This window comes from Pimephales promelas, chromosome 20, assembly GCF_988280905.1.
Source record: "Pimephales promelas chromosome 20, fPimPro1.hap1.1, whole genome shotgun sequence".
In the NCBI taxonomy this organism is placed as follows: domain Eukaryota; kingdom Metazoa; phylum Chordata; class Actinopteri; order Cypriniformes; family Leuciscidae; genus Pimephales; species Pimephales promelas.
In genome coordinates, this window is record NC_142788.1 from 18,777,389 (window position 1) to 18,794,790 (window position 17,402).

A 17,402-nucleotide genomic window follows, 5' to 3' on the forward strand; every position below is an offset into this window, starting at 1 on the left:
CACTGTGCAGGCTGGTGGTGGTGTAATGGTGTGGGGGATGTTTTCTTGGCACACTTTAGGCCCCTTGGTGCCAATTGGGCATTGTTTAAATGCCACGGCCTACCTGAGAATTGTTTCTGACCATGTCCATCCCTTTATGGCCACCATGTTCCCATTCTCTGATGGTTACTTCCAGCAGGATAATGCACCATGTCACAAAGCTCGAATCATTTCAAATTGGTTTCTTGAACATGACAATGAGTTCACTGTACTAAAATGGCCCCCACAGTCACCAGATCTCAACCCAATAGAGCATCTTTGGGATGTGGTGGAACGGGAGCTTCGTGCCCTGGATGTCCATCCCACAAATCTCCTTTAACTGCAAGATACTATCCTATCAGTATGGGCCAACATTTCTAAAGAATGCTTTCAGCACCTTGTTGAATCAATGCCACGTAGAATTAAGGCAGTTCTGAAGGCGAAAGGGGGTCAAACACAGTATTAGTATGGTGTTCCTAAGACTCCTTTAGGTGAGTGTATATAAATAGAGAGAGAGAGTTTCTCTCAATTATATAATTTCCTGTTGTTGTTTTTTTTTTGTTAGTTTTTTTCCCTCATATTTCTGCAACTTAGCTTCATTACCATAATCTCATTGACCCTAATAACGGATGTACAACCCAACCTCCCGCTTGATGCTGCTGATGTTAATTCCAGATTCTGTATTATCAGTGGATGTGGACGCAGTTAATATTAATGCACTCTGAACTGAAGAATGCCAGCATAGCTTTATCCCTGTGACTAGGTAGAAGAGGAGCAATAAAGCCTTGTCTGGAAAAGGATCAATACAGGATATGACAGTCCTAATGTGATGTCTGAGCTGGAGAAAAGGATAAAGATAGAGGATTTAGGTGGACGCAAACACAGTGTTAGCAGGAGCACCATGATGTTGCCACCTAACAGCTGCGGTGCTGTTTATTTAGTTGTTTGATAATGATGCTTGACCTTTCCATTCAAGTCTGCCTCTGAGCATTCACACCCCTTCGGAGCGAATCTTTATTCGTGCCTGTAGTCCGAGGCCAAAAAAAGCTGTTTGTTTGTGTGTATGTGTGCCATCGACGTTCCTGGCTGTTAGTGTTGATGAGCGCCTCGCTTCTCTCAGGCCAGTCCCTTCATGCTTTTCCAGTCCCAGGAGTGGATTGTTTCAAATTAGTATGCATTAGGTGGTTAGTGCAGAGCATTTCATTATGCAAGATTGCACTAAACTGTCTATGTTATGATTAGCCAGTTTCCTCTAAATCAAAGTCAGGCACATGCTACTGCCTTAATCTCTTCATTTTCTCACAGGGAGCCGGCGCTGCGGAGAGAATCAGCGAGCGAGGGAGGGAGGGGCTGAACGAGAGGATGGAGGAAATCAGGGGAAAAATGGTGTCTGAAGGAGAGATAGTAAATCATCTGGCATTAGACGAGCTTGGGTAGTCTCTGCGGTTAGTGTTTCACACTGAGAGATCTGGGGTGTCCCGGTGTTTAATAAAAAAAATGGTAAGGGGAAGAAATATGTGATGTTTTGTTCCATTAAGTGAGGCAAATCTTGCACCTGTGTGTCCCTGAGTTTGCACCCAGCCGCTTTCAACCGTGAGATGGTTTATTTTTTATCCCGTTGGTCGGTGCTGCAGTGCAAGCCTCACCTAGAGGACTCGGAGCCTATTATATCAAACCATGAATCATTTACACCACACGTGCCGTCTGCATTTTTAATGAGAGATTATTGCATTTCATAAACAGAGCTTTAAAAAATTCAAATCGTATATTGATCCGCGTATTGAAGCTCGGTTGTATCTTATCCGTTTCGCTCGTCCCACTCCCCGCTGTTTCGCTCCTGGGTTGATTGACACTCCTTTTTTTCTCTCTCTCTCTAGCTTCTTCTCATTTAATCAATTAATTCGGTCTATCACGGCTTCATTTTGTGTTCGGTAGCTGTGTTGGCAGGCTCCGTCATCAGCCACCCACACGTAATGAGAGGACATTTTAACAATTAGCGCAGGTGAGAGACGGGGCTCTGTTTAAAATGGTGGCGGTAGCGGCGACGTGCCTCTTGTGGTGTTGCGTTTCTGCGAGGTGTTTGGACAGGCACCGGGGTTAATGTGCTGGAAAAGAGTGATTTAGGTCAATGGTGGTGTCTACATCTGTCACAGAGAGAGAATAAGAGGGAGGAAGGGAAGAGAAAAGCTAGTGAGAAAGAATATGATAAGCTGATGATCACAGCAAGCTGCAACTGTAACAAATAAGCAGTTTCACCACTTTTATAAGGGAGCAGACTGTTAAAACCTGAGCAAATACAGAATGTACATCTCTCTCCTGTCTCGTCTCAGGAGTACGCTCCAGTTTCTGTGTAAATATCACACTCGCTGATGAGGAAAAAGTACTTGGCTCTGCACAAGGGGATTAGAACAGCTATTTTATCATTTATTAATGCATGTCTGTGTGTGCCACTGACTCGTGCTTTTTAACTTTCAAATAGCATCGTGCTGGTTCAGAAACCATGGTATGATGTGATTTTATTGTGAGTAATTGGTCTACTTGTAAAGTAGACATGCATTGTGTGTTAAATTATCTTTTTGTGCCAATTTGTGCACCTAATACTTTTAATCATATTTAAAGGGATAGTCCATCCTTATGTAGGATTGTTTTTCTTCTGTGGAACAGAAAAGAAGATATTTTTTGAAGAATGTTGGTAAAAGCAAAAAAAAAAAACCCCAAAAACAAATAATTTCTCAAATGTCTGAAGAATATTCAATACAAGTTAGGCTCAACTGACAGCATTTGACATAATGTTATTACAAAAAAAATATTTTGACTTGGAATTGGGGCTATAATGGATTATACATGTTAAAATACTCAGTTTCAATAATAAAGCCACAGCACATAAACAATGTGTGTGGTACTGGTCACATGATTTTAGTGTGATTCTTATTTTTTTTATTTTTAGTGTGACCTTTTCGTTGTAGTTATTATCTAGTTTTACTTTGCTGCCATGACAACTTAACACATAAACCCCTAAAATGACTGTAAAAATTTCGCTTCTGTAAAATTATAATTTTAAGTCCTTTAAATATTGGCACAATTCACTTCCATTGTAAGTCCCTCACTGTAATCTTTTTTATTATTATTATGTAAGTAACATAAATTGAAACCAGATTTTTATAAAGGAGAATAAGAGAATGCATGAAAAGCTTTTTTTTAATGATTAGTGTTAGGCCAGACTCATTTAATATGACCCCTCATTTGAAACATTTTTCTGTAGCTTGGCATTTAAAAAATTACTTGGAAGTATAATATATGGATTTGGCTTGTTTTGCACGGAAAAAACGAAGCATGCAACAAACACGCTTCCCACTCAACCAAATTATTGTGTATAATAATTATCATGTGTGATCTCGAGTTCATAAGCTGTTGTTGCAATGATAATAGAAGGCTTTTTGCAGTTTGCATTTGTTTTGTTTTTTTGTTTTTTCCCACAATAGTGTCAGCAGCCTTAACTGCGACCTCTTCCACTCTGGTATTTCGCTGGCCGTCCCTTCAGAGCGGCCCGTTTCTGACCGTGCCAGCAGTGATTAATGGGGGCACGGGCTACGCAGTATAAAACTGGATTTACATGGAAGCTTATGGCACACAAGTGGATTAGCTGGCTTTAGAGGTGAACGGATGTAATTGATTCTGATGTGTTTTTTTGCCAAACAGCAGTGGAAAAAACAGAGTTTGACCAGGTGCAGTGACCCTTTCCGCCTTTTTTCACTGTGACTGCCCGCGTCATGTGGTCATGAATGCGACACAGCCCCGAGGGGCAGTGGTCGTCCTGTCTAACCTCTGCGTTTGAATTACATTTGTGTGTGTGTTTGTTCCTGGTGGGTGGTGAGATGGTTGCATACACGACTATGACTGAACCGGACTCTGCTAGTGACATCTGTGTAGGCTCTGAACAAATAGCTTCCTTCTTTTCTGAGCGTGAGCCCTGCCCCCTTCCTTTACACACAGTGTCACATCTGTAGCACTGGGGGGTGGCAGGGCCTTTCAGCTGTCATGATGCCATTCAGTCGAGGATCCTCTTGGGGCTCGGAGATTGATGCATTTATTTATCTCTTTATCTTAATCAGTGATATTAAGAGGGGAAGGTAATTAATTGGCTTTGACTCTATTGGACAGGACGTGGCGAGGTGTCTGCAGGCGGCCCGGTGACACGGCGTTCTGGGCGGGGCAAACCACAGTATCCATGTAAGTAATAGGCTCTCATGTCTTCTAGTAGGTGCAGTGATTTTGTTTCCTGTAGGGATGGGAATTGTGCTGAATTTAGTGATTCTGATTCCATTAATGCTTTGTGTTTTTGAGGTAGAAATATTGATAAAATCATTTTGTAAATTTACAAAAGAAATCAGAAAAAGACATAACCCTTACAGAAAACATGTATTTTTACATTTAAAAAAAAAAAATGTTTACACATATATTAGGGGTGTGACAAGACACTTATTTCACGAGACGAGACACGAGATTGGGTTCATGAGAACGAGACGAGAATTTTGCACAATATTTTATAAAAATCCTATGACCGAATTCCTGACTGGAAAAATAGTTTTGCATGTGCAATTCGAAATGTTTTAACTAATAAAATTGTAATGAATGTCTTTTCATTTCTACTTGATGAGTATGCATCATCAAATGCATTGAAAGACAACAATATATAAGCACTGGAAAATGTTTTACCACAAACTCAACTACCTGGCTTTTCTCCTGTATGATTTCATGAGTCTCTTGAAATCCTTATTGCACATGAATTATGAGCTACCAGAACTTCTGATTGAGGCTGTGTGTGACCTTCGAATCAAACTTATTTCCACAAATTGAACATAGAAATAAAAACAGTATAATAAATAAAACAAAAATAAATAAGCTTATTAAGTGCAAACAATAAGCACAAGTGCAATCACAATCAAAGTACTTTCTCAGTATTCAAACAGTGCAAACAAAGACCAAAACAGAGACCACAACTACGCTACACAATTCAGAGATATGTTTGATATTGGGAAACATGCTATTGAATGCAGCCTAATTTGCGTGCATCAGGGAGCTCGCGTTTTACTTTCACTTTCAGATTCGGGATCGCACGCACTCTGTGTATAGGAAGCAGTGGTGCTGACAGTGCATTCTATAAGAGAAGACATTTATCAGACGCTTAGGCTCTGTTGCTGGATGAGCAGAGCAGACCTTCACAATAGTTTACAATGGTTTTTATTTTTTATAAAAACAGCAAAACGATGTAGCGGTGGCATATTCTATGCTACTTTCACCCTCGCGCTCCATCATGGCGGGATTGTGAGACACTCTACAAGAAATCTCGTCACATTTTAGTCTCACGAGATCTCGTGGCACCCCTAATACAGTGTATATATTTTTTACTGTCTACTATCCTGTAAGGAATACCTGGACCACACATACCTGTGGTACATATATTTTGTTTTTATAGATTTAAATTGATGACAGTTTATTTATTTTTAACAGCCAGTCAGTAACTACACTGTCTTGACTTACACTTAGCTTTAAAGTCATAAACCACAGTAACAAACAATTCTTGATTTTTATTAGGTCAAAAATGAACTTTCGATTCAGTAAGGGATTCAGATTAATTCCGTAACCATTCTAATCTAAATTATTCATGAGTGTTTTTGATTCACTAGCAAAGAACCTGACTCAGAGTCATTTGTTCAGGAATCAGACTGTGTTTGTTACCCTGTATATTTAGATTCAGAAGCGTTGCCATCATTGTAGATGCTGTTGGAGTATTTTAGTCATGAAAGTCTTTCAGTTTCCTGTAGTTTTTTTTTTTAAACTTTATTCCAAAACTTGCAAAAGCAGCATAATATCTTAATGTCTGGAAGCACTGACTCTCTTCAATATGTCCATTCCACTGTTTCCTCTCCATTTTTCTCCCTGTCAGTTTATTATAGCCAAGTAGTTGCCTATGCTGTTTGTTTGATTCCTACAGCAGGCAGGACTGTCAACGCTGATGAAACGGTCTCCTCTAGTTTGCTGCTCAGCATCTGTGTTTACTCGTCTGTCATACTGTGCACTGCTAGGGAAGAGAGAGCGACAAGAGGGGGCGAGAGACAAGAGTTTGAGCAGAGGGCAGGACATCTCCATCTCTCCTGGATTCTTATCAACAGACGTGGATGACTCATATGAAGTGCAAGTATGTGCTAATCCTGCCTCAGCCCAATGTAGTCCAATTTCTGAACGTGACCTTTCATCAGAGTGAAGTACTCATGGATCATTTAATTATCCTTGCATCATCTTCTGAATATATTTATTCAAACGTTTACTCTCCTGTTGTGGTGTTAGCAGAAGGTACATGTGATGATTTCTTGATAGTTGGTGTCGATAGTTGATGGTTGGTTGAATAGATGGTGAAGTGAGTGATCCTGAAGCCAACGATTATAGCGCTTTTCCATTACACAGTACCAGCTCGACTCGGCTCGGCTCTTTTTTTAGTATCACCTCCGTCGAGGTTCTGAGCGAGCTAAGGCGATACTAAAATGTCACGTGAAAACAATGCCGACTGCTGATTGGTCAGAGTGAATCGTCAACATTCACTGCGTCATCATTGCACGTGCCAGACGGAGTATCCAGAATAACCCCGCCATTTTTAAATAGTTTGGCCACAGATAGTTACTACACTTACTACTATTATTATGGCAACTCGGAAGATTATGCTGTGGTCAAATAAGGAGGTGCAGACTTTCCTTTGTTTGGTTGCCGAAGAGAGGATCCAGCGAGAGCTTGATGGGGCAACGAGGAACGAAAGGCGTCACTATGATGCCCGGGTACTATTTGTGTCGGTACTGTCTGCAATGAAAAACGGAGCGAAAAGGGAGCTGAGTCGAGCCGAGGCGAGCTGAGTCGAGTCAAGCTGGTACTGGTAATAGAAAAGCGCCATTAGAGATGCACAAAAAATTCAGTTGGTTCTTTATTTATTTTTTTGCTAAATAAAAATATGAAACAGAATAAATATTACCATTTTAATTTGTAATATTGTAATTTCACTGTACAAAATAAGAAAAATATTTGATACTGTGATATAAAACATCTTCTTAACACTTTAAAATTTCAATACTGATATTTTTACATTACATTTACTTATAAGCCGAGTGCGCACTGTAGGTTTTATAATTTGTAAAAAAGGTTGTCTAAAAGTTGTCATTCAAGATTGTTGCTTGTCAGACTGTATAAACATGAGCCTCGCTGTAAGCCATGTCACACTGTAGGATCTCAGTTGTCATTAATGTCAGACTGTAAGGCAGTCAAGGTGCTTTATAAACAGACACACGCAAGAAGACTCGTCTGGAGTTTTTTAGTAAGCCGTGACACTTTGGCGACTGTGAGGTTGGTGGAAATGGTGGCTAGCAAACAAAAACAATCTCTAGCGTTAGTTTTGTTCTTCAGAAGTCTGGCGATGTGTGTGGAGCAAGTGGTGGTTTGGTGTTGTTGTTTTAACTAATTGCATCATCAGGTTCAGCTTTCCTATTGGTTTTTGATTTGTCGGTTGTCGTAGGAGAAGCCACACTGGGAATATCCACTGTCTTTCAAATCTTCTGAGACTGCCAGAAATTAAAATAAAATTTTATCGCAACGGTCTTTAATCGGCTGTGGGTGAAAATGTCAAACTAATGATAAAAGACTTCAGATTTTGCCCTATGATCCGAATCATGTTTTAGAACTGAACCTGGATTTAGACAAAATAGTAAAGAAATAATTACTGGCTTATCAAGCAGAATTTTAATATTTCATCAGTACTAATACATGGCTTCATAAACACATCCATGGCTCATTTTGCACAGGTTTTAAACCAAGGAAAACATCCACAGTTACAGTGAGGGAGGGGAGAAAAGGTTAAACACTTGAAGTTCTTTATTTGTCCATTGAGAGAAACTAATAAGTGTTCTAAAATAGCGCCACAGATGAACCTGTAATTTTAGCGGGTTGTTGGAGAATTCAGGTGAAGCATTTGGCTCAGCCCTCAAGCTTAATGGAGAAAAATCACTCTCCGACATGTTTAAGCACAGCAGTTGGTAGAAGTGTAATTTTACACCTGCAGTTTTGAAAAGGGGAGAAAAAAAAGTCCCTTCCATCCAATATGCGGAGGACCACTTTGCCAAAAGGGTGATGGGAGGGAGGGTGTAATGTATTCACAACCACTCCCAGAACAAGCATTATTTTACCTGGGCTTAATTGAGGGTAAGCTCCCTTGACACCCGCTCTTGTTCACTGAATCCCGTCAGAAATAAAGCTCCTGAAGGCCACTGAGGGGACCGGAAAGGAAATTTATTAAGGCTCCTTCCTCTCCTTTTGTGTTATCTTGATCATCTTTACCTGAGCCTGTCTGGAAACCCAGCTCTGGAGCCACTCTAAAATAGATGTGCTAGTGCAGTTATCACAGAGAGAGACAGCAAACATCTGAAAAGAGAAATGGAGGGAAGGGAATGGGGGAGGACAGCGGACAGAAGGTTTTGACACCCATTGTTTAGGTGGAAAGAGGGAAAACAGACAGTGGAGTCTAGGGCAGGAAGGGGCAGAGTTCTCATTGGTCCACAGGGTGTTTGTCACCAGCTGCCTGCCTGATACCTGAACAAACCCTCTGAAAATATTGATGTTTGGCTGTGTGCTCTTTTCGCTGTGGTCTCAATATTGATCTAAATTACATAGAACGTAACAATACTATTCCTTCTCCTGACGCTAATTATGTTTGCCTTGATTGGAAGTTTTATATTTAGTAGCTAAATGAGTGATGATGGGAGGTGTCGTGACAGGTTCTATATTCTTTGTCATAACCCCAACTGCTGTGTTTAATCAAGTGGGTCCTGCGGGTATCGGCCTCGGGCCGCAGCTATCTCGGCGTCCCACCGGAGAGTGGCAGATTAGGTGTCAGTTGCAGGGATATCGAGGTGCTGAAGAGAGAGCATAAGTGTTCATGGGATTGATGGTGGGCTCATATGGTTAACCCCCAAGGAAAGGGTAAATACACACACCATATTTTATTCGCATCGCTCCCTGTGCAGACAAGGATGTTTTTGCAAACACTTTGATAAGCTGATAATTAAGCAGTGAATTATTTCTTCCTGCAATCACTGTTATTACTTCAGGGATGTTCACACTGTAAACAAAGACAAAGCAAACAGAAGTCATTTTATTTTCAGCTAAAGTTGTTAAGGCAATGTGAGCAACTAAAGTTGAGAAGAGTTGTGTATTGATTTATATTTTCTGATCTCTCTCTAATTTTCAAGCTTGATTGGATTCCAATTAAATAGATTCCGATTCATTTTGGGATATTTCAGTTATAATTAGGGTTGGGTATCGTTTGAATTTGAACGATTCTGATTCCGATTCCTTGTTTCGATTCCGGTTCCTAACGATTCTCGCAGGGTCAATAAAGTTTAGCTAACCTTGCTAACCAACGGCCTTTCTGAAGGAAATAATCCTTTCTGAAGGAAATACTCCTTTTGTCACAAATTTTGCATTTTGCCGAGATTTTGTTATTTTTAGAAAAGTGAAGCCACACTTTGGATCGCCGACGTAAGGTACTCATGTTCGACTCGCGTGGTTATGCCAACACTTACGGTAGACGCTTCTTCGTTGGTGTTGTTCAGCGGTTTCTTCTTCAGCTCGGCGGACTGTGAATATCGAAACTAGGAATTGAAATTTTAACTTTTGAACGATTCCGGGAAAAACGAAAAGTTAGTCCCGGTTCCAATCTATACTCGATTCTCGATACCCAACTCTAGTTATAATGTCTATTTAGCTTGCATACTCTGTCTCTAATTAGGGGTGGGGTGGGGGGTTCAAATCAGTTAAAATCTGGCTCATAAGAGGCATTTGTCGTCAATATGACTTCATTAGTTGTGTCGTATATTTTTAATTCACTTTACCGCCTGTTAAGAGTCTTTTGTTTCAGGAATTAGTCTACACCGGTTGCTCTGTATGTTTTTGATTCAAAGAATTGGCTCAGAAGAGTCTTTTGTTCATGTTGTACGTTTGGTTTTGCATGCAACTTTTAAAGACGACTCAATTGAAAGATGTTTATTACTATTTTACCTTCTAATTTGGAAAATAACTTTCAAAAAAACAACAGGACCTACATACATTTTCTCAGCACTGAGGTTTGGATATCATTATAATAGGTGAAGACATATGGCACAAAAGGACGTGTGTTTGAAGTAGATAATTTATGAAGGAATGCTCTTTAGAGGAAAAAGCCAGAGGGTTGAGGTCATAGTGAGGAATTCCTATCTGCATTTAGAGCCATTTCATTCATAATCTCTCTTTAGCTCTCATCCCTATGCTGGATTACGCTAAATAGGCTTAGGTTACACAAAGCATGTTGGAGCCTGTGTTCAGAGAGAATTCCACAGAGGTGACAGGTCCAGTGTTTTTGGATATTTAATTGAAGATTCCTTTAATTAGCCAGCTGCAGTATGTCCCCCATCTGCCACTGTGCTTCACCCTATCTGCGTGTTCACACCAGATGCGAATAGTGCGTCAAATTCGTGCCTACCGCGTCTAGTTATACGCTTGAACACTTTGAATCCATTCAAGCGAAATTGACGCTCAAATATTTCATTTATTTTATTTTTATTTTATCCCCAAGTCTGGGTGCACAATAGAGAGCTATACTTTTTTTTACTTGTAAAAGATTTGCTTGTAAAAGTGGTCTGTGGTACAGTTCATGTGACCTGTTATGCCATATCGGTTATCGGTTGATATTCAATTTTATCATTATTGATTATTTAATTGAATATTGATATTGAATATTTAATTATGATAATTTACCCTATTTTTACCTTACGATTACCATTGCTGTCATCTAATGGTCACTTGAAGTTCACCTATAAAACACCTAATCATTTAATAACACTTTTAAATATTATCTTTATCAAATCTCAGAATTAATTTCCATTTTTCATACGTTATATTGATACCTAAATATCAGTTTTATGTTTTTTTTATATTTATTTAGACTTTATAGTATGCATTTTTATTATATTATAGTATACAGTTATCAGCTTCTCTGAAGAATACATTTCCTGAAAAGAGCAGAGCTCTTATTCTTTGCATTTCGCAAAGTGTGAAACCAACTTAAAATCAAGTTAGTTCTCTCCATCATGCATAATAATGTTTCCTTTTCGCCATCCTCCCATCTCTTCCTACTGAAACAAACAAACAAACAAACCCTACATTATGATCATCAGAGCTTTGTTTCATCTGGCTTTTGCTCTAGTCATTTGCACTTTGGACCACAGAAACGCTGGCTTGGGTATGAGTAACCCAAGTTGTGTTAAGTAAGCGTTATGTAGCCTAAATGTTATTTCCCAAGGCACTTTGAGTGTTAACCTACCGTGAAGTACTGTGATGACTCCAGAGCCTTACCCACACACATTCAAACGCACACCAACTGCTCAGCCAAGCAATCAGCACGCATACTGCTCAGCATTAATGGTGTTTGCTTGTGAGATTCGAGTGGACTACGGTCCCTCATAAAGTCGTGTTGGGTAAGATTCTTGTTGCATTTTAATGTTTACAGCAAATCCAGACGTGCTGTGAAGATTTTCTGCTCAGATTGAAATCTACACAATAGTCTGTATAGCAGTGTTCGTTTTTCATGCTAACTCTATTTCCATTTATGCAGTCGAGTCAATAGTTTGCATAAGTGTCTGGAGTGGTTTGCAGTCCGTACTGTCTCCGCGCAGATGATTGTGTTAGCGCGTCTCTTCCGGGCCTCGCTCTGTGATTGTGATAGAAAAATAGCATGGTGAGGAAATGGAGCTGACCTTGGATCAGTCTCCTCTGTAGCCGGGGTGATGTATAGGCTCAGCACACAGGCTGGCAGTAAGTGAAAACCATGTTTTTATTTTCCTGCAGAGGGCACCGTGTCAAGGCACATAAGCAAGTTCATTTCTTCCCCCTCCGTCTCTGCTGCCGAGGAATGTTAAATGTCAGCCATCGGGCCAGTGTGGTAGAGCACTGATATTAGCCTGGATTGAATAAGCATCGGCCCGAGCAATGATTTGAATTTATTTGCAGTGCGAGGCACAGTGTAGGAGAGGGTCAGGCTCTGTGGGCAGTGGAACTGTGTTTGAATGACTTGGAACAGTTCTTGCCTGTCTCGTCTTTTGTCCGTTTATTTTTAAGGCCAATTTGTAATTGTCAAATGGGAAATTGGATGCCATCTGTCGTCGTGGTATTAAATTAAATGGACAAGACTGTACACGATAAGTGTGCTCTGTTCTGCTAAGCTTCTGTAATAGAGAGGGAATAATTTGAATTTGATGACATATGGCATAAATATTAGTCATAAAGGCCTTCATTTAAGTGTCATTTAGCATAAAATTAGGTCATTTTTATTGCAGACAAATTTTTTAGTAGTACTTACTAAGGCAACTTGCTATTGAATATTACAATTATACTACATCAAACTCCTTGCATTCACACACATTGTTCCTGTTATGGTCTAATTCAAGGGTCAGGAATTGTTTTTTTTTTGACCAAAGAGCCATTTTTTCATTTTTGATTAATGATTAAATTACATTTTTCAAAAGACCTACAGGGAAAAAATTATATCCCCCTAAATAAATAAATAAGCAATGTGGAATCAGTAAAAGATGTAAATGGAGTTTATAATAATAATTTTATAAATTCTATTGTTGAATAATATATATACCGTATTAGCATTTTTTTGTAATAATTACTATAATAATAATACAACAAATAAAAATAGTACAGTAAATTAAAAAATACCACACTCAAGGGACTATTTTAAAATTGGGCCAGTAAGCAACTGTCCAGAACAGCCTAACAATATGCTAAAATCTCTTAGAACACCTTAGTAACCACATAACAACGCCTTGGAAACCACCCACACCCAAACATAAGTGTTGCAGTTAACATAAGTGTTGCTCTACTGCTTTTTAATAAGTCTCTTGCCATTTCTGAGTGTTTTTGCTGTGTGGGAAGCTAGCATCTCAAACCTTTTCAAGTCTCCCTATGGTGAAAATACAGCTTTTAATGTTATTAATATGCTTATGTGGTGGTTTTAATATGCTTCAAGACAAACCATGTGCAAATTCGTAAATCAACACCATTGCTGAGTATTTTCTCCTCAAAACTGCAGTGAACCAAAGAATGCAGTTTGAAATCACTGGTGTTTCTGACGTCACAAACTACCTCGTAACCAATCATGTCAACGTGTGATCGTCAATGAGTGGATCTCAGAGCAAGGGTGTAGAGTTACATTCAAGCTATTACGTATAACCTTTCAATATGTCATTTTGTTGATCAAAGATGAGTTTTAAAGGGGTCATTTTATGACGTTCGCTTGGTTTTTGCATTCAAAAACATAAAAATGAATAAGTAATAGGCTATTTTCTACCCTAGTTTTGAGGCCAGGTCAGAAACGCTCAGTTTTTATGGGCATCTCTCACTGAAGATTTGGAAGTAAACGCCCACTGCTGTGAGTGGATAACAGTTTTGCATATTATAATGAGTTTTTCAACCCACCCGTCGATGCACTTAGGGGAAATTGTTTTGAAAACGTCCAATGTTGTAAAATGGCAACCGGAATGATTCGCCCATACATGTTCGCCCCAGAGTCCGTATGTTGCACAATTCCTGTCAGATCCAATATAGACGGCACAGCACCGTTATTTAATCTTAATGGGTCTGCAAATCCAGTCTTGTTTACAAAACGATCCTCAGTGAAATGAAGCGAACAGACGGACAACGTTTTACCTCATCAGCTGGAACGTCATTAAAAATAAAGTTTATCCATGCAGTCCTATTGGAATCCAGATGAAGCTTATGCAGCGACTGTCTTCTTCTGGAAAATTTGGTTTCTCAGTTCATCACCGCTTTAAGGGATAGAATTATTGTCTACAGGGGGACTTTTATTACAGTATTTGGATAACTTTTTGTTTTTGAAGTATCATTGATTAGTGACATCAGTGCTTATTTGTGTTTTCGAATGTTGGATTATCATTTCACAGCCTCACAGCCACCAGCACTCAAAATTATGAATAATTTCCTGTCACCATCTAAGACAGAAGAACTAAGTGAACACGACAAATTTCTCTGAAAAAAAAATAGAAGAAAAGGGAGGCTGGTGGATGGCAGGACTGTGTGTCATTGTGTGTTGATGGATGTGCTAGGCTCACTGCTCAGAGCGCTTACTTAATAGGGAGCGGTAGGCTTGTCGTGGCGCTTCTCTCTCTCAGCTGGGAAAGACGAGGAGCCATGCTTGGCTTAGCACAGAACTGGCAGTCTGTTTCACAAAGGTTAGAGCTGCCCCATAATACAGGCTAATCAGCAGGTAATCTGTTTTCTTTCCTTTATATTCTCCCTATACTCAACTGTGACCGAAGTCCACATCTCAGTGCAGAGGATTGGAAATTCTCATTTTCCAATATATGGTTATATGATTGTTGTCAGGGTTACGTTTCTATTGGGCTGACAAACTCTCGAGATGCTCTGCAACCTGTGGGCAAACAGAGACCACTGGCTGTGGTCTAAAAAAGCCGCTAGCAGCTTTTGTCCAAGAGCATTAGCATTAAATCACGCTGATCTAGTTAAAGCAGGAGCGTTTAAACCTATAATCCCAGCCACCAGCCTGGAATAGGAAGCAAAGCTTTTTTTCTGAAGCACAATCTAGATCGCGTTTTTTAATAATGTACGTTTTCTGGTGGCTAGTGGGTTGAAATAAGAGGTAGCACAAGAGACAGTACTGCAGCACTGCTAAGTGCTTGAAAATGTCACTAAAGCAGTGTTTCGGGAATGAATGGATGGCTGATATAATGGTGTTTGACATGAGAGCCTTAGTCATGAGAGCTGTCAGTAGAGTTTGAAATCAGCCAGAGAAGCAGGGGCCGCGGCAGGCAGGGAGGTGAAGAATTTCTAAAGCTGATTCTGAAGAGGACGTAAAAGAGAGAACAGGGGAGATGAGTTGCATAATGAGATTGAAGCTGCTTTAAAAAAAAAGGTTGATTGTTTTCAGCCATTTGTAGTCATTCACAGACTGCACATCTCCTTTTGTAGTTCGTCAAAAATGAAAATTCTGTCATCATTTTCTCACCCTTAGGATGCCACAAACCTGTACGTCTTTCATTCTGAACACAAAGGGATTTTAAGAGCTTTAAAGCTTCAGAGGCATCATAAAAGTGGTCCATATGACTTGTACGCTACATTCCAAGCCTTTTTAAGTCGTGTGAGAAACAGTTGTTATTCTATTGAAAATATTGATGTCCATCGCAGTGCTTATTGGCGTGCCCAATGATGCAGTGTCATGATTCATACATGAATAATTATTTTGAGTCAGATCTTTTCAATGAAATGGTTCACAAACTCAGAGAGTGAGAGATTGTGAGGAGTGTGCGTGCTTCTTATCTAATAAGCTTGTTAGTTTATTTACAAAAACAGCAAAGTGATCACCTCGTTGCTGGGAAATATAATGTAGCTTTCAATAACAAACCTGTTTTATTTATAAAATTCATGGGGCAGAGGTTGAGAAACGGTTTCTATGCTCGTGAATGTTTCTGTGTGTGTAATTTCTTTACTATAAAGTTTCCATCTCAATGAGTTTTAGTGTGAGCGCATACAGGCATGCCTGCTTCATTTACAAAAGCCATCTTTGTGGGCAAGCCTGTCATCCTCCCCTTATGGTGGGTTTTTATTCCAAGGGGAATTGAATATGTGTTTAGACTTAAGTCAGATGTCCAGATGTCAGATATGAATCTGATTTAAAACCATATTTGGAAGTGGCCCGATTTTTTTTTTTTTTTTTTTTTTTTTTTTGCGCTTGTGCAACAAATTCCGGTCTGATTTTTCCGAACGGATTTTTGTGCCTGAAGTTTACATGGTGGTGAACTTTTCCTTTAATCAATCACCTTGGTCTCATTGGCCCTCATGATGAAATACAAACCAGCGAATTTCGGTACAAATTAATTGTAAAACCTTTTTTGCATAAAGTGTCGGATTTAATGTGTGCGAGCGGTTTTATACTGAATATTCTGTATTCAAATACATCACTATCACAGAGAGGGTAAATGTGCGGATATGATGCGGATGTTGTTTCATATTGAGTCGATCATTTTTTTCTGCTCCTTCCATAACAAATCAATGACTGTGGCTGAACAAAAACAAACCAGCTAATCAGTGATGAATTACTCATTATAAAAATATGACCCACTCAAATCAAGGCTGAAGCATCCTTCCAGGCTCAGTCTCTCTCAGTCAGGTTATTTTCCATTTTCTGTGTGCATGGCTGTGTTCGACGGCCATGTTGCTGTGGATCAATATCAAGTGATGGCTGGAGGAAGACAGAGGTTGTGTTCAGAATTGAATACAAGCTCACTGCTGAATACTGCACAGTATAACCTAGACTGCTGTTTTTTACACATAGTGAAATAGTAAACATTACTCCATTCATTGTTTTTCTCATGATATTTATCTTTAATTTTTTATTTAATTTTATGTAATGCAATGACCCAAATGAAATAGTCAAGTCAAGAACACTACATCTTGGGATATAGTTTTCCACAGAAAATTTGTTGTGCACAGTTTATATATATATATATATATATATATATATATATATATATATATATATATATATATATACTGTGCATATTATACATACTACATACTTATACTGTGCACATTATACATACTACATACTTCAGCATTAGTATGGTGGTATTTAGAACATAGTGACAGTTAGTGCTTAAAGAGATAGATCATCCAAAAATTAAAATTGTTTTTTTTTACACACTCATGTTGTTCTAAACCTTTCTTCTGTGAAACATCAAAGAAGATCTTTTTTTGAGAATGTTGGTAACCTAACAGTTTAAGACCCTATTTACATGTCGTACAGACCAAAAAAAATCCTGTTCCATGGAAGAAAGTAAGTCAGTAAAACAGGTTTGGAGTTATGTGAGGGTGCACTCTAAACAATGCTGGGTTGTTTGAACCCAATTTTGGGTAAAATATGGATGAACCCAAATGTCAAATTTTAACCCAACTTAAAACTTTCACTTTTGGGTTTGTCCATATTTGGGTTTGTCCATATTTTACCCAAATTTGGTTTCAAACAACCCAACAATTTTTTAGAGTGAGAGAAAAAAAATGAATTTAGGGTGAACCATCCCTTTAAACATCATGTTCTGTTGAATTGACTTCTCCTTGAGATAGAAACAGACATGAGCATGCAGCTGTTTATGAGGAAAAAGCCCAATGTTTTAATACAGTGATCTAATCCTGCGAGTTAATAACCTTTATCTGTAGTAATTGCAGCCGGCTAAATGCTCTAATTCTGTGGAACAGATGTCCCTGGGGCTCAG

General features: G+C 39.1%; 1 protein-coding gene across 4 annotated transcripts in view; it reads left to right on the top strand.

Annotated features, from left to right (window-relative positions):
- The window catches only part of rerea (arginine-glutamic acid dipeptide (RE) repeats a), a 159,166-nt gene that overhangs the window by 21,347 nt on the left and 120,417 nt on the right, over positions 1-17,402 (top strand). For 2 of the 4 annotated variants that reach the window (XM_039652986.2, XM_089124659.1), the window contains exons 2-3: positions 4,180-4,248; positions 6,105-6,217. The exons of 1 other annotated variant lie outside the window; for it this stretch is intronic. The gene's annotated coding sequence lies outside the window, so the exon portion shown is untranslated. Of the gene's footprint in view, positions 1-4,179; positions 4,249-6,013; positions 6,218-17,402 lie in introns of all 4 variants that reach the window. One more of the 4 variants, XM_089124660.1, reaches the window with a different exon arrangement.